This window comes from Rhinatrema bivittatum, chromosome 1 (assembly GCF_901001135.1).
Source record: "Rhinatrema bivittatum chromosome 1, aRhiBiv1.1, whole genome shotgun sequence".
Lineage (NCBI taxonomy): Eukaryota > Metazoa > Chordata > Amphibia > Gymnophiona > Rhinatrematidae > Rhinatrema > Rhinatrema bivittatum.
Genome location: NC_042615.1, coordinates 131,006,712 through 131,032,728, shown reverse-complemented (window position 1 = coordinate 131,032,728; position 26,017 = coordinate 131,006,712).

Below are 26,017 nucleotides of genomic sequence, written 5' to 3'. Positions count from 1 at the left end.
CCAGCTTCCACGAACACTGCTTCCTTTGCTCTCTGGATTTGAATGTGCTGATATGAGTGATATCCCAGGCAGGAACGGCAGCAGTGTTCATTGAAGAATTGTCTGCATCTTGCTGGGGTGGAGGAGAGGGAGTGAAGAGCAGAGGGAGACCAGGAAGTGTGGGACACACCTGCTGATGCTCAGCGACACACTGGTGTGTCACAACAGACCGGTTGAGAATCATTGATCTAAAATGTGCACTTACTACTTTCTAATGAAACAGTCACCAGTCAGGCATTTTAAAGGTCATATTATTACTTTTCTTTATTATATTTATTTGTTTGTTTCGTTTTGGCTTCATGCTTTTGACTTGTGTTTATTATCTGAATATCGGTTTCATAGAAGCATTACAATAGAAAAATATCATAAGGTCTATCCAATATGCTAATCCACACCATCTGTTCAGCTCTACAATCCCTACCACTCCCACAGATATCCTTTGTGCTTATTCATTCCTTTCTTGAGTTCAGATATTGTCCTTATCTCCATCATCTCCACTGGTAGGCTGTTGCAGGCATCCACAACCCTCTAGTTGTAAAGAATTATATCCTTAGATTATTCTAAAGTATACCCCCTTTTAACTTCTACTTTGAGTAGATGCACATAAAATTGCTACTGGGCAGATGAGATAAACCTTTTTTATCTTTATCTACAGTCATTTATTATGTTACTATGTTTTTGATTGATTGCTTATTTTAAAGCACTTAGAGCTCAAGTGAATCTGGATTCATATGAATTAAATAAATAACATTACACAAATAGAAATATAGTAATAAGAGAATTACCACTATTACAGTAGATGGATTTATAGAAAATAGAAATAATGCCTCACCCCTATCAATTAACTGAAAAGATTTGAAGTGTTTTTTATGGTCTGTTATCTGTGATCCTCGATTGAGAGACCCACCCCCCTCTGATGTCACTGAGGACTGTGACGGACATTAAACGGCGCCAGAACACCGGGTGCCTGCGCACAGGGATGCCACACACCATCACCAGCGGGCTTCCTGAACTAACTGTGATGAGAAAGACAGAAAGAAAGAAAAAAAGGTGAAAGAATCCATCTGGAACTGAGAGGGGAGGAGCGGTGTGTGATCCTTGATTGGGAGACCCGCCCCCTCTGATGTCACTGAGGACTGTGACGGACGTTAAACGGCGCCAGAACACCAGGCGTCGCGCGCTGAAGGGGCGCGACAAAGGGGCACTCCCCTTTGTGCATCCCTTCGTGCATCCTGTAGTGTTAGCCATTCCCCATGTTCTTTTATATCCCTTGTTAACAATCCCCATATTTAAATGTTTAATGTATTTGACAAAGGTAACGCATAAGTTCCTGCAAATTTTGTTTAAATGTAAAGCGATGTGATATGTAAAGTCGAACACCGGTATGTAAAAGTAAATAAATAAATAAATAAATAAAACTTTAACACTATGAAATGTGCAGTTTGGTGAATAAAAATAATCATTCTATATTTAAATAAGTTGGTCAAGGGGTTTAATGAATCTTGGAGAAGTAGATTAATTCTTGCTTATGCAGGTTTAAAGGTAATTTCCCACTCCACCACATAATACATTCTCTGCTTCATCTCTTTTCCAACATGCAGAATCACTCTGACATCAGCAACATCTGGAATAGAGCAACGGAAGCACACTGAGGACATTCAAGTGCTGTATTAGCACAGATGAAGAGAAAGAAGCTAAAAACCCATACTTTACCTCACTGCACTGACATATTTAAAGTTCCTCTTAAAAATGTAAGGAAAGAATAGGAGAAATAAAGAAATTTAAAATGAAAATCAACTATAATAATAATAATAATAATAATAATAATAAACCTTTACTTAAATATTCTACATTATTTTTTAAATAATCACATAACTTACTAGTCCAAATAAAATGCTTCTGGCAATTTCTGCACTTAACTTTGTGATCATTGATATAACTTCTTCCCATCACATCAAGGGGAAAAATCTGTATATGGCTCTTTTTTTATAACCTTTAGCATGAATTCTCTTTTATTAGCATGATGACACATCTAGGAACTGCATAATATACATCAAACGATTCTTATTCCTTTGGCTTCCGCCACACTTTCTTCCTTTTTCTGTAATCACGAGAAAGGAAGCTGTCCATCTTCCATCTACACTCCTCCTCCAAACTTTCTCTGATCTCATTCCCAACTTGCTTCTTAGTTATATCTCCCCTATAATCATCTCCTCTGTCACATCCTGAATTATTCATATACGTTTGTGACTGTCCCCTCTTTCTTCAAACATGCTGTGATCATTCCTCTCCTCAAAAAACATTCACTGGACTACCCCTGCCTTGCAAACTATTGTCATAAAAAATAAGAAGCACCAAGCTGGTTCAGACAAAGGTCCATCAAGCCCAGCATTCTGTCCCAGACAGCAGCAAGTCTGGGTCATGAGTACCTGGCTCCAACAGTTGATCTATGTCTTATATGTCACCCCCAGGGTATAGCACTGGCTTTCCCAGGTCTACCTGGCTAATAATTATTTATGGATTTTTCCTTCAGTAACATTTCCAATCCTCTTTTGAACCCCACTTGCCTCTTCTGGCAATGGATTTCTTAGCTTAATTGTGTGCTGAGTGAATAAATACTTCCCACAATTTATTTTAAATCTGCCAGATGCTAGTTTTATGGTGTGTCCCCTAGTCCTAGTATTGTTTGAAAGGGTAAATAACCATTCTGTATTTACCCATTCCATCCCATTCATTATTTTATAAATTTCAATCATACCCCCTCTCAGTCATTTTATTTTCCAAGCTAAAGAGCCCTAATCTGTTTAGACTTTCTTCATAACAGAACTTTTCTATTAGGGATGTGAATCATGTCCTCGATCGTCTTAACGATCGATTTCGGCTGGGAGGGGGAGGGAATCGTATTGTTGCCGTTTGGGGGGGTAAAATATCGTGAAAAATCGTGAAAATCGTTAAAAAATCGAAAAAATCGAAAAATTGAAAAAACCGGCACATTAAAACCCCCTAAAACCCACCCCCGACCCTTTAAATTAAATCCCCCACCCCCAAATAACTTAAATAACCTGCGGGTCCAGCGGCGGTCCGGAACGGCAGCGGTCCGGAACGGGCTCCTGCTCCTGCATCTTGTCGTCTTCGGCCGGCGCCATTTTCCAAAATGGCGCCGAAAAATGGCGGCGGCCATAGACGAAAAGATTGGACGGCAGGAGGTCCTTCCGGACCCCCGCTGGACTTTTGGCAAGTCTCGTGGGGGTCAGGAGGCCCCCCACAAGCTGGCCAAAAGTTCCTGGAGGTCCAGCGGGGGTCAGGGAGCGATTTCCCGCCGCGAATCGTTTTCGTACGGAAAATGGCGCCGGCAGGAGATCGACTGCAGGAGGTCGTTCAGCGAGGGTTCCGGCGCCTCGCTGAACGACCTCCTGCAGTCGATCTCCTGCCGGCGCCATTTTCCGTACGAAAACGATTCGCGGCGGGAAATCGCTCCCTGACCCCCGCTGGACCTCCAGGAACTTTTGGCCAGCTTGTGGGGGGCCTCCTGACCCCCACGAGACTTGCCAAAAGTCCAGCGGGGGTCCGGAAGGACCTCCTGCCGTCCAATCTTTTTCGTCTATGGCCGCCGCCATTTTTCGGCGCCATTTTGGAAAATGGCGCCGGCCGAAGACGACAAGATGCAGGAGCAGGAGCCCGTTCCGGACCGCTGCCTTTCCGGACCGCCGCTGGACCCGCAGGTTATTTAAGTTATTTGGGGGGGGTTCGGGAGGGTGGGGGATTTAATTTAAAGGGTCGGGGGTGGGTTTTAGGGGGTTTTAGTGTGCCGGCTCACGATTCTAACGATTTATAACGATAAATCGTTAGAATCTGTATTGTATTGTGTTCCATAACGGTTTAAGACGATATTAAAATTATCAGACGATAATTTTAATCGTCCTAAAACGATTCACATCCCTATTTTCTATCCCCTTTATCATTTTGTCACCCTTCTCTGTATTTTTCCTTTGTCCAATATGTCTTTTTGAGATGGGGTGACCAGAACCGCACACAATACTCAAGGTGCAGTTGTACCATGGATCTATACAAAAGCATTATGACAGTCTCAGTTTTATTCTCTTTCCCTTTCCAAATAATTCCCAACATTCTATTTGATTTTTTGAGCTGAAGATTTCAAGGTATTGTCCATAAGGACCATACTTTTCCTGGGTGCAGAACCAAGCTTCATGTACCTGTAATTGGGAGTATTTTTCCCTAAGTGCATTACTTTGCACATGTCCACATCAAATTGCATCTGCAATTAGAAGCCCAGTCTCCTAGTTTCACAAGGTCATTTTGCAGTTCTTCACAATCCACTGCTGTTTTAATGATTCAAAACTATTTTGTGCCATCTGCAACTTTGATCACCTCATTCTTCATTCCTTTCTCCAGATCATTTATGAATGTGCTAAATAGCCTAGGTCCCAGTACAGACCTGGGACTCTCCACTAATGACCTTTCTCCATTTGGAAAACAGAACATTTATTCCTACACTATTTCCTGTTTTTTATCCTGTTACCAACCTACAGTAAGACACTGATCCGGATCCTAACTCCTCCCTCCCTTTCTCATCCAAACTGCTTGAATGTGTCATTCACTTACACTGTTTTCAGTGGCATAACTAAGAGTGAATGGCAGAAAAATTCAGATGTGTCCCAAAACAACATTTTGCCCTGTAAACACAACAGTGTATAAAGCTATCAATCTCCCTAAGGTTTATGCTGATTGGACAAGACATTTTAATGAATTAAAAGTGTGATAAGATGTGAGTAAAAATGTGCCCAGACTTTTCACTACAATTCATCTGTTTGAATACTTCCCACTGAGTAGGGATGGGAATTCAGGAGAAATGAAAAAGGAAATGAGATAACATTGGAAAACATTTCCTATTTCATTCTGGGTTGTTTTTAAGCTGGAATGAATTAAATTCCATCAAAATTTCATTGGAATCTCATTTCAAGTTGAAAAAATTATTTTAAAAAAGTTGCTGGGCAGGCCAATAACTAGGCCGGAAGACAGAACCTCTCCTAGAACCAAAGCAGGGACCCAAGCCAACACCTGAGTGTAATTTTGGCACCTCAGCCTAGGCCTGAGGTCTGGGCCTCACCTAGGCATAGGCTGCAACCAGATGAAGGGGCCACAGCATACACCTAAGTGCAACACTGGCGTCTTGGCCTAGGTCCTAGCCCAATGCTGGGGCCTCAGCCGAGACCCAAAAAGAGGCCTAGGCCATCCTGGCCTGGTCCTAACATCTTGGCCATGGCTTGGACCCAGGCTCAAAACTGTGCCCCAGCCCTAAGACCAAGTCCTGACATTAGGGTCTCAGGTCTATTGCAGGAATCCAACCCGAAGACTGGGTCCTGATGCCTGGACCTTAGCCTAGGCCAGGGCCCAGATCCTGGGTCAAAACTAGAGCCCAGTCCAGAGACTGGGTCCCAAACCCTAGGCCTCAGCCCTGACCCAGACTGGTTGCCAAGAATCGATATGGAGATTAGGTCCTGACATCTAGGCCTCAGCCTAACTCAGGACCCAGGTTCATAGACTGGGGCATGAATCCAGAGCCTCCACCTGGCGAGAGGCCTGATGCTGGACCCAACACCTGAGCTTCAATCTAGGCCAAGCCCAGATACAAGAGTCTGGTCCAGACACCAGATCCCAAAGCCTGGGCCTTGGCCTAGACCCAAACCCGATGCTACCGCCCAACGTAGAGGCCGGGTCCCAGAGCCTAGGCCTCAGCCTTGGCTTAGACCAGGGCCATGGCCCTGGCCTGATGCCAAGGTCCTGTCCAGTTACTGGGTCCTGAAGTCTGGGCCTTGGCCTAGATCCAGGCCTGATACCAGGGCCTGACCCGGAAGTCCAGGGTCCAGACCTGATACTGGAGCTCAGTCCAGAGACTAAGTCACAATGCCTGGGCTTCAAACTGGTCTCAAGCCTGATGCTAGGGTCCAACCTGGAGGCAAAGTTTCAACACCTGGGACTTGGCCTAAATTGGGACACTGTCCCAGAGACCAAGTCTTGGATCCTCAGGCCCAATCCCAATGCCTGGGCCTTGGCCCAGGGTCAGGCCTAGGTGTGGCACCCAGGCCTTGGGGTTCTATGTCCAATGTCTTCATTCTTCTTTCTTTGATCTTGAAATGATGCCAACTGTTTGGGAGCCACTGTAGTTAATTAACTCCGGCACCATCTTCCCCAGCAGAAGGCACTATTTTAATGCATGGCTGATTCAAATGGCACCCTTCACTGGGGAGGATGCACAGATTTAATTGACTCTGGCACCTCCTGAGTGGACAGCATCATTTCAAGTGGGAAGAAAGAAGAAAGATGTCATATGAAGACCTCAGAGGCCCAGGCCCAATCCTGGTCTTGACCCTGCATCAAAGATCCAACTTCAGAACCCGGTCTCCGGCCTGGGCCTAGGTATCAAGACATGATCTCCAGACCAGGCCCTGGCGTCGGGCCTGGGTCTAGGCCAAGGCTTTGGGACCAGCACTTGAAGCCTGGGCTTTGGATATGGCCTAGGCTGAGATTGCAGTGACCCGCCATTGATTAGGATTACTCAAGTCTGAAGCTTCAGACTGGGCTTAGGTCTCTACATTGGCTCCCCCCAGACTGGGTAAGTGAGGGCTGGGGATGATCCTGGCCCCAGCATATTTTCAGGTGGAAGGGATATGTAGTACTGATAGGAGACATTGGGAGGGCCCGTTTATTTTTTATCAATTTTATTTTTTATTTTTTATGTTTCTTTTGTCTTCTTAAACTAAATAAATGGAATAAACATTAAACAAAACAAAATTCATGGGAAAAGCCCTCCCAAAAATGAACAAAAAAACAAAACAAAATTTTTATTTCTTCCCACCACTACCACTGAGTAAGGGAGAATCACAATGCAGCAGAGCCATATAACCTTATCAGAAGCATTAGGCTGGGTCTGCTACTGAATCTAACTAAAGGTGGTAAAACATCGACCACCAGTGATTATTTTTACCTTTGACTGCAGTTAAGAAACTTTCCTAAAGTCTAAGGATAGGGATAATAATTTCAAGGCATTTTTATGTTATTATAGGGAGACCCCTAATTATTTCTACCCTTTTGTGATTCTTTTGGTAGGTATATAGAAGGCTCTGGATGGGGAAAACCCAAGCGTTAGCAATGTGTCTGGTTTTTGGGAAATGTTTAAATGTTTGTGCTTGAATAATGCTAGTTGGCTAGTGGATGGCATTTAGTATCTTGTGATAATGTGTTAATGGGGAAAATTGTGTCTGTTTCCTTAAAATACTGGAGTTTCCTGATTGGGTGACCCAGGTTAAAATGGTAGAGTGTAAAAGTATGGTGTTTTGGTGGTCTTTTGCCCTTTTTTGCCCAGCTCTTTCCAGTACAGGATGAGGTATAGGGATTTCCAGGCATGTGATTGCCTCAAATACACAGCCTGTAGGCTAGGAGGGTCATGGAACCTCCAAAGGGGAGTGAGCCTTTCAGGTTCTCTTCCCTTCAATTGGAAAGACCCAAGCCTGGGAAGAATGGAAAGGAAAGCTACCACCACCATTCTCCCAAGGTTTGGGACCAGTGTGGAGAAATGAAGAGGCCAGTGATGAAGAGTGGTATTTTCTTCCTTCTGAGGATTTACCTAAGAGAGATGAAAAACAAGCGTATATGAGTAGGTTGAGTCTGAGTAAAGAAATGCCCCACAATGTCCTTGATGTGTGTTGTTTGGGGGAATCTGGAGTAAGTTGATGTGGAGATGGTAGGGAAAAGGTCCATGACCAGAGAACATAAGAAATTGCCATGCTGGGTCAGACCAAGGGTCCATCAAGCCCAGCATCCTATTTCCAACAGAGCCAAACCAGGCCACGAGAACCTGGCAATTACCCAAACACTAAGAAGATCCCATGCTACTGATGCAATTAATAGCAGTGGCTATTCACTAAGTAAACTTGATTAATAGCTGTTAATGGACTTATTTATTTATAGCTTTTATATACCGACTTTCTTGATATAAATCAAATCAACTCAGTTTACAGAGAACAAAGATCTTAACAATAACGGTAACAATTAATGAGAGGAGGATAAAAAAGTTACAATAAACAAGGGAGTACAACTGGGAGTTGGAAATGAAAGTGTGGGTATAAAACAATAGGTACTAATACCTAAATACGTGTGGGGATGCTTGTATAGTCTATCTCTGTACTATGGCATATTATGAGAATTTAGTGCTTGTTTAGGGGTTGAAGATGAAGTGTTGGATTAGATTCTGAGTGGACTGGACTGGACTTGCTGAACAACTGTCCCCTGAGTGAATTAATCTTCTGAAGCGCGGTAGCACCATTAAAAGAATTGGATTTCTGAAGCGCGATAGCGCTGCCAACTAATAAGGGAAGTACCGTTCCACATTAATTTTAAGAAAAATTAAAAACGAAATTAAAAACAAGAAAAAGTTACAAATGAAAAAGTACACTTATTAATAAAAGGACTCGGACTGATGATTAAATATGACCCGTAGCGGTTAATACATAAAGCTAAACTGCTTGTATGCCGTGGGTGTTATGACGGTCCTTCACATAAATTGATCTATATAAGATTTAGCACATAGAAGAAAAAAAATTGTAGTTTCACAACGTATTGATGTGAGATATTGTGGTTCGTTGTGCATTGGGATTAACTGTTATTATTTTTGTGGTAATTGAAATCTCCCATTATTATTGCACTGCCAAATTGGTATGTTTCCCTGATTTCTCTTAGCATTTCGTCATCTATCTGACCATTTTGTCCAGGTGGACGGTAGTATACTCCTATCACTATACTCTTACCCAACATATATGGGATTTCTACCCATATAGATTCTACTGAGCATTTAGTCTCTTGTATGATCTTTATCCTGTTGGAGGTATGTAAAATGTGATTGTGTATTTGGTTCCCACTGGATGAGATTTTTTTTATAGGTATATTTAAACAAAACCTGCCCCCCCCCCCAATAGAGCTGAGAGAGAGAAAAGGCAGCATAGAGGGGAATAATGTTGATTCACATGGTCAACAGTAAGAATACCTGACATGTATCACCTGTATCAGGATGTATCGCTTATTTATTTATTTATTTATTTATTTCAGAGCTTTTATATACCGAGGTTTAGCAATTAGCCTTCACCCCGGTTTACAGTAGAACAACTTGTTACAAAGAACAGTACATGGAATATAGAATGGAATAGGTTACTTCAAACTGTTAGGAGACTGTCCTAGAACTAATCTTAAATGCTTGAACCAGGTCGCAACAAGTTTAATTTAAAACTTTAACAGTAGTAAAGGAACTCAGAAACGAGTTAGTAATAACAAGACAAAAATGGTAAAGAGGTATGCAAGAGGTTAAGGTCGGGGGCGGGGGAGAGAGAAGGGGGGTGGGATCAGGATGGGAGGGGAAAAGAAGAAAGGACGACGGGAGCGGGGAGGCGGGGGGGGAGCATAAGAACTCTTAGTGATTTCAACTTGCACGGGTGTTGTAGATGATGGGGTTGTGAAGATTAGCCTACGCCCCCAAATGTTAAATAAATGAGATGGGAAAGAGAGATTGAAGTGCAGGTTATATCAAGACAAATTCAGCACTTCCCGGTCTCTGCCACTGAGTGATGAAGTCATTAGGTAAGTCCTCTATTTAAGAACTGCTGCCTAGCGGTGTGTTAGGAGATAGATTGAGCTGCAGGCCTTGCCATCTTCACAACGTAGGTGCTTCCCGGGCTCCACCATTGAGTGATATCTTTGGGCGAGCCTTCTATTTAAGAATTGTTGCTCGGCGGTGTGTTGGGAGAGAGATTGAAGCGCAGGCCTTACCATTGCAACTTCAACGTTTCCTGGTTCCGTTGCTGAGTGATGACATCATTGGTGAGTCCTCTATTTAAGAACTGCTGCCTGGTAGTGTGCTGGGAGAGAGAGGAGAGGGAGATTGAAATGCAAACCATACCATCGTAACTTCAGCAGGTCCTGGTCTCTACTGCTGAGTGATAATGTCATTGTGTGAGATCTCTGTTTAAGAACTGCTGCCCAGCAGTGTACTATTACCTGGCGCAGTGAAGTTGCATACCTTGGGGCACACCCCTTTTGGCATTTTTTTCTCTGTCTGCAGTTTACTACTTTGTTTCAGCCTTCAGATACTATGGGGAAGAAACATAGGAGCAATGTCAAGTCTCTCCTGTCTGCTTCTGGCATTTACCCACGTTCTACCCAGGCTACTTTGAAAGCTTTCAGTTTTGCAGCACTTGGGAAAAGAGGGCATAATGAACTTTGTCTCTTTGAATCCTGGTGGTTTCTCTCCTCCCCAGGTTTCCTCCTCTCATGATGGGCTGAAAATGACATAAACAGTTACTCAACCAGATGGGGAAGCTGCTACCAATGCTCCCAACTTGGTTCTCAGCTTGAGTATGGGAGTGGCTTGTGTGGAGGTCAATCAGTCTGCAGAAGTTATTCTGGAATTCCTTTGGGTAGCAATCTCGAAGTTGGAAAAGTCAGTTTCTTCTAGAATGGACTTTGCTTTAAATTCACTGGCTGATGTCTCTAGGCAAGTCAAAGATCTTAGCATATTAATTATCAATCAAGAGAAAGAAGTGCAAGAGTTAAAAAAAAGACTTGTCAATCTCTCAATGAAAATAAAATAGCTCTTATGAAAGACAATAAACTTTTATATCATCAAATTAAGAACTTTGGGAATTTTACTAAGAGGTTAAATCTTAGATTTTTAAATTTTTCCAAATGTGCTATCATTTCTCCATTTGAAATGTTGCAGAAATATTTTTGGAACATCCGAAATTGTCTAACAAGGCTATTCCTAAAGTTAGTAAGGTTTATAATTTACCAAATAAGAGCAGAGTGGATCTATCTAGCGAGGAGGGGAATTGGGAGTCCAAGAGAGATTTAATTTGACTGACTTCTTGGAGCAATCCCAGCCAGAAGTGAAATAAAGATTTTTCCTTTATGGTTGGTAAAGTTTCTGTGTTCCTAAAACAACACAAGAGGACGTTGTTCTTATTTATCGCGGAAGATACATGATCTTGGAGCTTCATTCTTGTTAAAGTTTCCATGTAAATGCTTAATTAATCTTAATGTTTTCTTTGATCCTGAACAATTTGATAATTTTCTTCAGAGTAAGACTTTACTGTAGATTTTGCTTTCTCAGTGAGTGCATGTATGAAACATATAGGAATTTTGTGCTGATTTTTTTCTTTACTTCTATTTTTATAATAGTAATCTTTCCTCTGTGTTGTGGGCTAAGTATTTGGTAAATGTTGCCATTGTTTCTGTATATGTTTCTATTTCTTTACATTTGCTAAAACATTTTCTATATTCAAATCTATCTTGATGTAAATTGTAAATGTAATTAAAAAAAAATAAAAGTGAGATGGTAACTGATATAGAAGATATAAAAAATTTCATAATTTCCATATAGTTAAATATTTTATTATGTTTAGGCAAGCAAAATATTCAGTGTATCTGCATCAAGCCAGAATGTTTGTATCAAGAAATCAACGGTCCCCCGATACGGGCTGTGTTTTGTGAAGACTGCATTGGGAGGGAGCTCAGAGGTTGTGAAAAACTTGAATGAGATTTTAAGCGTTATAATGAAACAGCTTTTAATTTCCAAAGCACAGTTCACTCAGGATTGCTAACAATCTCAAAGAAACCTAGTCAGTTCAAGATTTGAAATGGGGCAGACATTGGAGGTGCCACGTACCTCAGTAATATACAAAAGGGAGCGTGACAAAGGACCTCACCCTTCTGTGCATCCCTTCGTGCATGTTACATAGGGTCTCAGGACTTTTGAACATATTTACAAAATTAATACTATATGACATTACTTTTCTTTTATTATTAATAAAGCAAAAAGAGAGGAAAAAGGATACAAATCCCATATACTAGACATTCTTTACAATAAACAACTTATGTGCTAGCAGATGACAATATCATCAATGATTGCCTCAACGTTTCACTCTGCAGCCTCTCGCCACTCAATGGGCCGCAAGCCGTGATCGGTCTTTGTTATTTGTAATCATTTATTGTCATCATGCTGCAAAGTCATTGCTTTCTTTTTATGTATGACAAAAAATATTTTTATTCTTTTGAAAAATGTGATAAACCACCACTAAAGAAATCTAGAAACCTAAATCAAAATATATATTAATTTCCCACATTAAACTACCCCAAATCTAAAATCCTAGTACCCAAATGTTGAAGAAACATATACTTAGCCACTTAGTTTAATATGGCCCAAAAAGGCTCATGAAAAATGAAACGCAACCATCTCGTTTCATTTAAAGCTGTCCTGACATGTTTCAATTGATACACAATCTTCTTCAGGAGATCTAAGCGAGATATAAATATCAGCAAATGTTCTTCAACCCTTAAAAACAAAAATAAAAATAATTACAAACTCACAAGCACCAGAGAAGGAGTTTACATACACAAACAGCCGCACTATTCATCATGAAAAAACTTACCCGGACAGAATAGCTGCCTCTCTCACCACATTCAAAAAATGGCGCCTCAGCGTCTATACCTGAGAAGTGTACCTATTCCCATTTAAATCAAACTAAACTACCATACGTCACCGGAAATGCTCACTCAAAATGTTCAAACTGACTACTATTCCCCTAATGCAAGACGCTAGAAGACAGACCAATCAATCTCACGATTAAGGCCCTTAGGGGCCACCGTATCAAAATAATGTATCCACTTTTGTTCCCTCCGTAATAAAAAATTGTCAAAATCACCTCCTCTATTACTCGGGACTAAACTAGTCCCGAGTAATAGAGGAGGTAATAGAGGAGGTGATTTTGACAATTTTTTATTACGGAGGGAACAAAAGTGGATACATTAATTTGGTTTTAGAAAGGGATTCCGTACATAAACTCTTTCTTTTGAATTTGATATAATCATAAAGGGTTTCGATACAAGTACTAGTTATATGATTTTTTTTTTTTAACATAACAGCAGCATTCAATACCTTAAAACATGGTATATTATTATCATGGCTACAGTCATTTAGCAATTCTGGTTTGCTATTTAAATCATTCTACTCATATTCATCTTGCCACTCACAACACAATAGAATACGAAATGCTTCCCTGAATGAGTAGGGCGTGCCCCAAGATGGTTCACTATCAGTGATGCTTTTCAATATTTAACTCTCTCCCTTTTGCAAAGTTTTTGCTTCCCCTGCCAATGACATCCAGTTCTTTGTTCCCTACCATTAATCATGGACTAACACATTTAACTTAATATCCCTTTTCATCAACTTTGGCAAGTGATGGCCCAGTCCCAGTCAGCCCCATCGAGAGGCAGTAGGTCCTGCCCACCACCCTCCATGGCAGAAGTGCGATCGGGCCCTCCACGGTGGAAATGCAACTGGGCCCTTTAAAGGGCTGAACACTCACCCAGGCGTCGCGCCTAAGGAGCGCGACAAAGGGGTCTGCCCCTTAGTGTGCCCCTTTGTGCCCCATACAACACCCCACCCCTATACCCAACTAAAAATCCCTCATCCCCACCCCCTCTACCTTCCTTAACGCCACCCATTACCCCCATAACCACCTCCCGATTCCTACCCCCTCTACACTAACACCCACAACCAGCCCACACCTCCCAACAACCCTAGAATGCACCTGCAACCTGTCAACCCCCCTAAACATGATCACCCACTCCATACCAACACACAACCACCCTTCCCCTAACACAAAATGCCACACATACCCACACCCCACACCCCACTAACCACAAACACCACACCAACCACAACACCTTATAAACATCCCCATAAACCCAAACACTCACATGGCAACACTATCCCTCCTATCACTCATCCTAATTAATGCACAGTCTGTTACCAAGAAAATCATCGCAGAAGCCCTCCCCACCGCAAACACAGCCACAGATTCATGGCTCAACATCAATGTTGAAATCACCAAATCAAAATGTCCCATCATCACCAAAGAAATCAGAACTGAAAACACTCATAAATTGCCATGGTACAAACAAGAACTGAAAAACAAAATGACTACTCTGTCAAGCTGAAAAAAAAATGGAGAAAAGATCCTACCACACCCCACCGGGACAAATACAGAACAATACTCCACATCTACAAAACCAACATAGACATGGCCAAACGCGAATACTACGCAAGGAAAATCCACGAACACCAATACAACCCAAGAGCCCTCTTCAACTTCGTCACCAAGCTGACACAACCAATCCAAACCCCACCTTCCAATAAGAATGACACAATAACATGTGACAAACTAGCACTGTTCTTTCTGGACAAAATCACCAAATTAATAACTACCATCCCTCAAGCAACCAAGGAAACAGTGACCCCCCAGCCCATCAATGTCCCCACTTAGACCACCTTTGAAAACACAGCCTCCTCAGAAATAAAAACCATCATACTAAAAATAAACCCAGCCTCCCACCCCCTTGACCCTATACTGATCAAAACCTTGAAACTAATCCCAGATATCATAGCCAAACCTATAGCTGATATCATCAACATATCACTAGAACAAGGAAACTTCCCCGAAGCCCTTAAATGTGCCATCAAATCTATACTCAAAAAAACACACCTTTATGCTGCTGACCCTACCAATTTCAGATCCATATCAAACCTCTCCTTTATCTTAAAAATCCTTGAAAAAACTGTAAACCATCAACTCTCTGAACACCTGGAAACCCAAAAAATACATTACCCATCCCAACATGGATTCAGAAAAACACTCAGCACGGAAACACTCTTACTTACCCTTGCCGACTCAGCACTCAGAGGTCTAGATGCCGGACAATCCTACCTTCATATACTACTGGACATATCCACCACATTCGACACTGTCAACCACAACACCCTCCTAACCAGACTAAGTGAAATTGGACTAGCTGGCACCACAATCAAATGGTTCAGATCCTACCTATCGAACAGAACCTACAAAGTAACTTTCAACAACAAAGGAATCAAAACAATTCCCCCTTTCACACGGCGTCCCTCAAGGTTCATCACTCTCCTCCACCCTTTTCAACATCTACATGCTCCCACTTTGCAAACTCCTCACTGACCTGGGCCTCCAATACTTCGTATATGCCGATGATGTCCAGCTCCTTATCCCCATGAAAGATAACATACAGAACACCCTGCTACAGTGGAGCTCCATCCTAACCCAAATACAAAAACTCCTATCCCAAATAGCACTCACCCTCAATCACACAAAAACTGAAATCTTACACATCTCCAAAAACCACCAGCATGGAATATTCAAGACTGCACATCCACGCAAAGCACGAATCATCTCATCACAACTGCAAGAAACTTGGCATCACCTTAGACTCCGAACTCAACCTCAAAACTTACAACAACACTATAATAAAAGAAGGCTATTTCAAATTACAAGTCCTCAAAAAAAAATCAAACCCCTACTACTCAGTCAAGACTATTGATCTGTACTCCAAGCCCTCATTTTCTCCAAACTCGACTACTGTAACTGCATCCTCCTTGGGCTCCCAGCCTCCACCCTCAAGCCCCTCCAACTACTCCAAAATGCGGCAGCCAGATCGCTCACAAACAGCAAATGCTACACACACACACACACACACACCACCCCCATACTAAAAGACCTCCACTGGCTCCCCATAACCCACAGAATTCAATACAAAGCCCTTACACTAATGCACAAGTCCTTTAACAATGAAAAAACAGACTGGCTAATGGACACCCTTCACCCATACACCTCCCAAAGAAACCTATGATCCAACAACTCCGGATTACTTTCCATTCCCTCCAACAAACAGGCACAATGCATCTCAACACGTGAATGAGCAATTTCAATAGCAGGACCCATACTATGGAACAAACTTCCAACAAATCTCAGAATGGAACCCTCATCACAGATATTCAAGAAATCACTAAAAATTTGGCTATTCCAAAAAGCATACCCAGCCAACAGCTAATTCCACAGCATCCCCAACAACCACAACCAAACAGATCTCCAACCCTACACATATCCTACAATGAGAACACTTAATAGTCAAATCAAATGTTAGCTATTATATTGTCATGAAAATAAGCCGTTTTTGTTATCACAATATCTCTATTCATACAAAACTACACTTCACTGTAGCTTTACAATGTCTCAACGGAAAGATAGTGTGATTACAGGTCATACTATCTCACTAGATATTATGTAAACCAATGTGATACTCTTGGGTGAATATCGGTATATAAAAACAAACAAATAAACAAATAAATAAATAATAGGTTGCATCTCAGTATTAAAAAGCAGAGGTGATTGTTTTGACCAGCCTAAAACTTCCCTCTCTACTCTTTGTTCATTCATGTTCAGGGCTTCTGCATCCCAAATTCTCAAGAAGTAAGGAAATTAGGTATACTCATTGATATTCATTTATCTATGAAGATGCAAATTACTGCTGTGGTCAGATCTTCTTTTTTCAGATAGCTTCTTTTAAGGTGTTTCAAGCCTTTAACTCTAATTTCATGCTGTTTGTTTTTTCAGAATGTTTACAGATGTCAAGATCCATAAAACCCCATCTTCTCATCAGTTTCCTGTGCAGTGGTACATATAATGTCAAATATAATCATTCACAGATAAATTCCTACACAAAGATAAGTCAGCATTAGAGGTATACATCAATAAAACAGTTGTTTAGTTTTAGCTTTGTTTCATTTTTCTCCTTTTTCTTTTTTTTTTTGTTTGTTTTGTAATGTGTTTGATTAGTGCACACTATTTTTATATGGTAGTGCACACTAACAAATGTGAATAAATTGAATTATGCACACTTAACAATAAAATAAAAAAAATGTGTGAGATTTTTTCTGTTTCAGTTTTGAAACAATATGAAAGGACAAAATGCACTGTGGTTGAACTTGACATTGCCTATGTTAAAAATACCTTGTCAGCAAGGGTCAGCTCTATCCTACGACTTTATAAACCTTCACATCAGCTGCAATCAGCCAACAAAAAGCACCTTGATGTTCCATCCCCAAGGCTAGCACGAGTTTGGATATCACCAGAGACAGAGCCTTATCGGTAGTTGACCCTCGCCTGTTGAACTCTTTACTACAACCACTATATACGATCTCTGGTTTAAAAACAGTTAAGAATGCATTAAAAAAAAAAAAAAACATGTATTCACTCAGGCTTTCAGCTTCACTTCCCCAGATATTAGGTCTTAAGGAGTTACTGCCTCCAATTTCTATATCTGCTCCCTCAAGGCAACTGGTTCGGTTTTTTTACTGCCTTTGCTGATTTTTTTTGCATTTTATGATTCTGTATGTTTTAACTAGGTAATTCACTTAGAACAGACTCTGTATGTAGTGAAATATACATCTTGTAAAATAAATACATAAAATAAATTATGGTCAACGCAGTATACAGCATTATCCAAATTCAGATAAAATAAGGACTCATCACAAAGATCTTACATTCCAAGCAGTTACCTAAGGTAATGGTAAAAAAAAAAAAAAAAAGTGACTTTGCAAAGGATACAAGGAGTATCAGTGGAGGGAAGTGGATTTTCTCTGTTTCTCAGCCCATTGATTTAACCATTAGGCCACTCCTTTCCCTAATAGCCTAAAATACCAGTCTCTGTGTTCCAAGGTGGTGAACTGGATTAGAAATTGGTTGAGTGATGATTAGCAGAAGGTGGAGGTAAATGGAAGTCATTTAGAGGAAAGAATAGTGATTAGTGGCGTGTCTCTGGGAATGGTCCTGGACTGCTTCTGTTCAATATCTTTGTCAGCAATTAGAAGGAAAAGATAATGCTGATTGAAGAAACATTGCTGTGGAATTATTCTGTTTATTGGATTTGCTTGTTTGTATTTCAATGAAATCTAAGTTTAGAAAAAAATAACCTCTCTCTTTACTTTTCCCTTAATGTCCCTGTCAGGAAATATCCAACTAATCAAACTAATACTAATAGCTTTTACTGAAAAGACTATGATGCTTTGGATATCAGATTTATATATAATTTATTATTGCATTAATTTAAAATCCTCTATGCAACTACAGGAGGAGTTTGGCTTACTTAAAAAAGTACTTCTGGAAATATCTGCAGACTAGAGACTTTGAGGAGGAGATTCTTTGGAAGGCTATTCTAGGTTTTTAACAATTTGTAATATATATTTTTATAAATGACCTCCTTGGTCAGAGACACCAGAGGATATGCTATCCTGAAAGAAGAATTACTGGTGTGTTTATTTGTGGCAAGGTAAAAGCCTTGGGGCATATTCTTGGATACTATGAGACTTGACCTCTTGGGTAATCTTTAGGAGAAAGGTGACCCTGTGACAGCATGGACAAGTAGTTGAGCATTTGCCAAAAGTAAAAAGCATTGAGTCCAAGACACTTTACTTAGAACATGCCGCTCATCCCACCCAAAACACGGATTGGCCGTACTCAAGGCTGAATCTGGAGTCACTTCTGAACCTGGACCAAATGTCCTCATGAGAAGAGTACTCATCACCTCCAGTGCTACTTCTTTCTTCAGTATTAGTCAGTGGTCTCTCTTGACCCTTAGTCTACAATCATCCTTCTCAAACAGAGACTAACTATTTTTATGTCTAATTTCAACCTATCTGTAGTTTACAGAAATGCCCAACTCTCTATTAGCAGCCTAATTTCAGTCTCAAAAGGTCACTTTAAATCTCTTTATTGTAGTCTAATTTGCCAAAAATATTCAACATGGCTGAATTTCCTTTATAGTTCAATCCCTTTAAACTCTCAATCCCAATCTTATTTGGTCTTCATCAACTCCTGCCTCTCAAGGACTAGAAAACTGAATGGCTTTTAATCCATTTGCTAAGCACAACCATTCATTCAGTCTTTGGGAAGTCAAAATACAGCATGGCTTCCAATTACAGTAGGTTTTATTGTTAGGGGTTTTGTATATAAGCAAACTTCCATTTAAGCAGATTCATAAGGCAGTAACAGGAGTTTTCAAGACAATGATTGTAATACACTTTGTAGTGCTTGACAAAACAAACTGTAGTATCCCAACAGGCTGTGGCAGTCCTGTTCTCCAGGATTAACGCAAGACAGCTGATAGTTAATGTTTGACGCAATCTCTCAGTATCCATTGCAATCCCTAAACCTTAGTCAATCACCTCTCAAAACAGCTATATCAAAACAATCTTCCAATGCTGCTGAGCTTCACTCTGTCCCAGCTTTAGTTCTGTATCATTAGAGCCCACTTAAGCTGCAACAGTTCCTGCCTCTTATAAATGTACAGCTTTTTACTTCAGCTCAAGCTAATTGTTAAAAAAAAAAAAACACCACCACCTCAAGAAGAGAACTCAGCACTATTCCTCTATATTTTGATGTCTTTAACTCTATCTGGCTTCCCAAAGGAAGAGTAAAGATACAAGCTTAACTTAACTTGATCTTGTGTGGTTCTTAGGTTCTGCTTCTGACTCCAGGTCCTCTGACTCTTCCTCCATCTCACCAAGCCCTTGGGCTGAAGCTTATCTTCTGTTCCAGTCCCTGTGCCTCTGATGTTCCTGCTGCACCCACTTCTCCTGCTCCTTCCATTGCTGTCAAAACTCTTTATATAGGTGGTATCCTAATACTGTAGCTGTGGGTAAGTACACACAATCTGCAAGACCTGCCTACTCCCCTCTTCCTGGAAACTAACTTCTAGGACTTCTGGGAAGTATAGTTCCTGATGGCAGCCATCTTAGAGCATACTATTTCAACCCCTGTTCAGGCCACTTTGTGTGTCCCTGCGGGATGCAGGGCACAGATGTTTTATTGAATCCTTGTTGGGAGAGTAGGCTGATGCCCCTCTCCCGGAATGTACTTGACTGGCCTGAAATATGAGCATACTATTTCAGCCCCCCAAAGACTCCTATTGAAGGAAACTAAGGATTTCCCTTCCTTTTTAAAGTACAGGGACTAAAGCAGACTAAGTGAATCATCATATTACATAACCTAAAAAAAGGAATGGAAACAAGATTTGGGGGTTTCTTTAGTAAAAAAACATCCTGGAAAAAGGTTTGAGTGATGTGTATAATGTTGATGAAGGATTTGAGTGTTAATCTCCAAGTTTCTCCTTTGGGTGGATTGGTGTCTGGATAAGATGAATACAATATACAAATATACAGAAACACTTCTTGCATATGTTAGTGAGGGTGTAATCAGAGAGGGGGTTTATTTTCATATCATCTGGCTACACTATCAGTACATTTATTTTATCAAAAGATGTTGGCTTTATGGAACAACTGATAATGTGCCAAATCCCTAGAAACCATAATTGTTTTATCCTGGGAATCATTAAAAAAAAAAAGGAAAAAATTAGATTTTGGCAAAACAGGTGGAATAGAATAGCATACCATTATAGTGCAGATAATTTTGAAGAACTGGAAATAATTCATAATGATATGTTCAGGGAATCATGGATTTATTATCTGTTACTGCTATTTTTGGAAGAAATGATTGCAAAAATTAAAGCATAGGCCTAAATATTTTCAAAAAACATGAGAAGATAAATGAAAGTGTTGCTAAGAGCCCACTACCTGAGAAGAAAAATCAAAGCTGAAACAAAGTCAACCTCCCTTGAAACCACAAAACAAAAAGTATAAAAATTAAGGCAAATACAGGGACAGTAACTTTCAAAGGGGCGAGCAGATGCACATTGGCATGTGTGTGTTGGTGCTCACCTAGAGACATGGCAATTTAAGAACACACGCAAACATACACAGCTATGATAAAATGGCCTGGGTGCCCTATTTTGCAACTGGGCACGCTCAGCAGCGCATATCCAGGTATGAGCTGTGCAAGCGGGGAATTTTATAACCATGTCTTGACCAGTTTCACCAGTTCATTGACCAGTTCACCCAGTGTAGAGCTAGGTCCTCTAAACCCCTCTGGTTTAATAGCCTGCCCTCCCCCCAGCTACCCCAGACCCTTTGAACCCCTCAGAAATGGATGTTTGAGGGTTTTTTTAAAGTTATATCTCCTCCATAGCAAATATAGTTACATGGCACTGGACCTGGGGCACATAAAGGCCGATTTAAAAAGACCTACATGTTTACTCGCATGGCTGGGCCTTGCATGCGTCGGGTGAATCTTCAAAGGGGCTCAGCCACACGTGTAAACGCCGGTATGCATTAGGTTCCTGGCCTCTTTGAAGGGGTGGGCCGGGGGGGGGGGGGCCGTGTTCTGGGTGGGGAGGGGCAGGGCTGGGGCGGGCCGGGAAAGCACCATTGATCACTATCCTGAAGACTTGGCTGCCAGCATGCGCAACTTACTTCAGGTTGGGCCCTGAAGAAAGTAATAAAACAAAACAAAAAAAAAAAAGAATAGGTAGGGTATAGGGGGTGGGAAGGAGAGGGGAAGGAAGGTTAGGTAGGGGGATAGGGAAGTTCCCTTCCTGTCTGCTCTTTAATTTTCTAACAAGCGCGCGCTGGCGGGCGCAAGTGAGAAAATCAACACGTCCATGTGTATGCGCCAGGAAACGCGCACAAGGACTTGAACGTGCACATTCCCACGCTCTACTCAAACCACACCCACAAATGCTTCTTTTTGATTTGGAGTGAGATATTTGCATGTGCATACATGATGGCTGCTTTTAAAATCCATTGGGCGCACAATGTTTTACATGCACGCACATTTCTCAATTTTGACACTCACTGGGCTTGTAAAATTCACCTCATAGCTACTTTGCCACCTGGTGGAAAATGACAATCATATCTAAATTTCACTGAAGCAACATTCAGGGGCCTATGTATTAGGCTGCATTAAAATCTGGGTGACCATGTAGTTTATTAGTTTTATTTTATTTTTCAGGTTTTATATACCGTCATTAAGATATAAACCATCACAACGATTTGACACAATGTTCCAGAAAGTCAATAAGGTGAATAAAAAAGAAAATACAGTAAATAAAATAGTAAATACATTATAATAATATTACTTCATAAAAATATAAGTTGTTAAAACTTGTATTATAAAAGGAATAATAAACATAAAATAAACACATGCATTAATCAAAGGTAAAATATGAAATTAAATAAAAATTTTCCTAATGGAAACACTGACCTTGCTGCTAAATAGATCTGCTGCTAGTTCAATTTATCATCATATTACAATCTAGTCAGCTTTCATTACTGATGCAAGAGAACCTTCCGGGTCTCTTGCATAGCCTGCCAGAGAGATCCAGTTATGTTAGTGCCTATGTTCCACCCTTTTAACCGAAGGTTCAGTACTAAAGGAGTGTGATGTCCTAAACCATTTTAAAGTTTTTTTTACATGTTTTTAGTATCACTTGATGTACTTAAAAGGATTGTCCACATTAGATATGTTCCTTATAACAACTTAATATTTTTCCATTGTATTTCATTAATTTCTGTAGCACAGAGTTCTGGAAAGTGCTGATGCTGGGGGAAACTGGATTCTCTTAAAATTGTTGTAACCTCTGAAAGAGGAACCAATTTGGTTTTGAATGCTTATGTGGAGAAATATCCAAATGGTTTGAGCAGCAAGCTCTGAACCACTGAAGCCAGGGTAAAAATTTGACTGCTCCAACTAATGCTGCTGCTTGTAACTTTTGGCAAACCATTTCTTCTTCCATTGCCTCAGGTACAAGCTTATAGGTGAATTTTTAAAGAATTTATGCATGTACTTGTAACATACTATTGTAGCAATTTTCATAAATCAAACCTATTGGCAATTCAATGGCATATATTATAGCAATTTTCAAAAGCTCACTTAAACAGGAAAGTACATTTACACATGTAAAACCCAGTTTTACATGTGTAAATGCTTATGAAAATCAGGCCCTTAGATTATAAGCCATCTGGGACAGGAACCTACCAATTGTACTAGATTGTAGCCTTCCTTTACCTCAGAAAGACAAACAATTAAATTTAAACCTCCCAAATCCAATGATTTATTGGGATAAAACTAATACTAGTGAAATAAAAGTTATTACTATCTACAATCAATCTGTATCATGCATAACAAAAAAACAACTTTATGAACAAGGATTGGAATGATGACCATTTGGCATGGTGATAAAGGGCCAGATTTTCAAAAGGTTATGCCTGCACACGCAAGTTATAAAATCGAGTGTATATGTACACGCACCGGGTGGCGCGCACACATGTATACCCGCGCGCAACCTTTTAAAATCTACCCCAAATAATATATTCCCTGGTCTGATCCCAGGGAAACCAACTCCAGGTCATGCAAACAGATGCGTTCGCCTTCCGAAGGGCTGCAGCGTGCAGCTCTCCTAAAGATTACTGTATTCATGGGACATCACAGTATCCATAAGTTTCATGATCTCCATGACTTTGGTGACTTCTTTAGGAGTTGACTTACTTACACATATAAAATGAGGAAATACTGTGGAATATTTGGCATGTGCTAATTCTTTGGAGCCCAGACATGCATAAATGGCAGCATATTCTTATTTCTCAGCCTTCCAAGTTCATACCTCTTTCTTTAGTTAGCAAAGCTACATAATGTCCCAGTGCTATATACAATAGCATCTCTTATGCCAGTTTCAAAGCACTATAATTTTCTAAAACAATTTGGATAAAGCTGTATACTTTATTCATATAATTGTGAACTTTTTTTTCCCCTCAAACAAATCATACTGCACTAACAATTTTACAATTCAAAAACATCTTAAACCTTTCCTGAATAACAGCTTACAAAAGAACATAATCTTCTAACTTTTCTTCTATAATTTCTCTCATTTTCTTGCTGGGGAGCTGGTAGACTTCTTGATGTGAAGTCAAATTGATATAGATTCAAATTTTGAGGCTCTTGGCTGAAAAAAAAATTACTGTAGTAGTACAATATGTTGTAGCAAGACCAGAAATCTCAAATTCATGCCCTTGGGCAAAAGCTATGTTAAATGTTTATAACCCTGCACGCTCTTTACGCTCTTGTCAAGGCAGCCTGCTTGACATGCCCCCAGTGGAGCAGGCACAGTTAACTGAAACACATGAAAGGGCTTTTGTTGTCCGTGGAACACTTTACCAGAAGCATTCGCATGATGACATGTGCCAAAATGTATAAAACCACGCTGATGATGTTCTGTTTCAGGCAGGCTTTTGAATAAACTTCTTTTGTTTTAATGTGGATTTTATTTTTATGTGATCTTAACTCTATTTTCATTGGAATTGCTGATTCTGTTCTTGTGATTTTATTGTCATGATCTTTTAGCTATGTCTGTTATGTTTGTGCTAAATGTATTGCAATATGAATGTTCATTTGTAAGTTGCTCAGGCCCTGGTATAGGTGACCCAAAAATACTTAATAAACTAAACAGAAGGTCAGGAAATAGGACTTACTAGTTAATAAATAGCTATCTTATTTGGGAGGCATTAACATTATGGGGGTCATTTTCCAAGGAGTTACCGCAGGAGATAAGTTCGCAAATCACGCTAACAGCCGTTAATGTGATTTGCAAATTTTGTAATCAGGGGGCGGAGTATATGTAAAGCTATCGTGTGTGGCAAAACAGCTGCAGTGTTAGCACAGCTCATAGCTACAACCCTTTCATTTGTGATATGTTGTGTGCTAGTAAAGGTTTATTGGGGTTCATGACAGCCTGTATGAATGAGAGAGAGAGAGAGAGAGAGAGTTGCTATAATGTCTCTTCCCTAGACAGCTATTTGTATCCCTATGAGAGGCTCACCAAGTAACTCGAGGTGGGGATTAGGTATGAGTGTAGGGGGTTGGGGGCCACTTTCACATTCAACATGAGACGTACGAACAGAACAGTGGTCTCTTGTGAAGATTTGATGGCCTTCGGAGTGAGGAAACTCACTCCAAGAAGAGATTTGGGCAATGTTCTCTCAAACTAGCTTGATGGACACTCTACCTGGGCAACAACAAGCTAGGTGTTCTCGGAGGACAGTAGGATGTTAGTCCTCACGAAACCTGCCCACCACCACCGGAGCTGGATTTCTCCTAAGTTTGTTATTTTATTTTTTCGTAATTTTATGTTATGAGACTGAAGAGGGACCCCACGTGAATTAATTGATATTGGCATGCTGGGCATGCTCAGTGTGTCAGTCAAAGTATCTAGAAACTGACATAAGTTTTCCGTGCCAGGTTCCATCTGATGATGTCACCCATGTGTGAGAACTACCATCCTGCTTGTCCTAGGAGAATGCCAAAACTATACCAACATCTACTGGCATTTGGACCTGAAGTTCCTTCTCTGAAAATCTTCTGAGATCCCTCTCTTCCTCATTCCATATTCAGAAAGGGCAACCCCCACCAAACTGACCCAGGTTTTATATCCTCCTAGGCCACTCCCCCTCCCCCCCCCCAACTGGACCCCTTAATAACATTCCGGTAAAAACATTGTAATATACACCATACAACCCATAGCTCATCACTATGCTCAATACCATTCAGTAGCCAACCAGCAGTATTGCAGGCCCAATCAACATTTCTCCTCATAAATCTTCAGATCAAGGACACTCCAGGATCTCGCCCATCCAAAATGCCTTGAAATGTTAACTCATGAATGGGAATGCAACTGGTGATCCTGTCACATATTCATTTACTACTCCTGTCCTTTCCAATGCTATTCTAAAACTGGATTGCCACATGCTAAACAGCAGCAGCATGCTAAGCCACTATACAAAGTCCTTTTAACATCTCCACTTTAAAAAATACAGTTTTCATTCAATCAGACAGTATAACTGCACAGACTAATAATGATTTCTCCTTCCCTTAATCCTGAGGATGCAAGGAGAAGAAGATAAAAATAGAAAGTTATATATAAGGCTAGCTACAGACAGCTACCCTACAGCAAGCTTGATGAAATGTCATTTATTATTGATAAGAACATTTGTTTTGTTAGACAAAGTTTCATAGCCATATTGGTAATTAGAAGCATGTTACATACTGACTGTTCACATCCTAAATATCAGTGTCTGCTTCTAATGGAAGAAAAACAATATGCA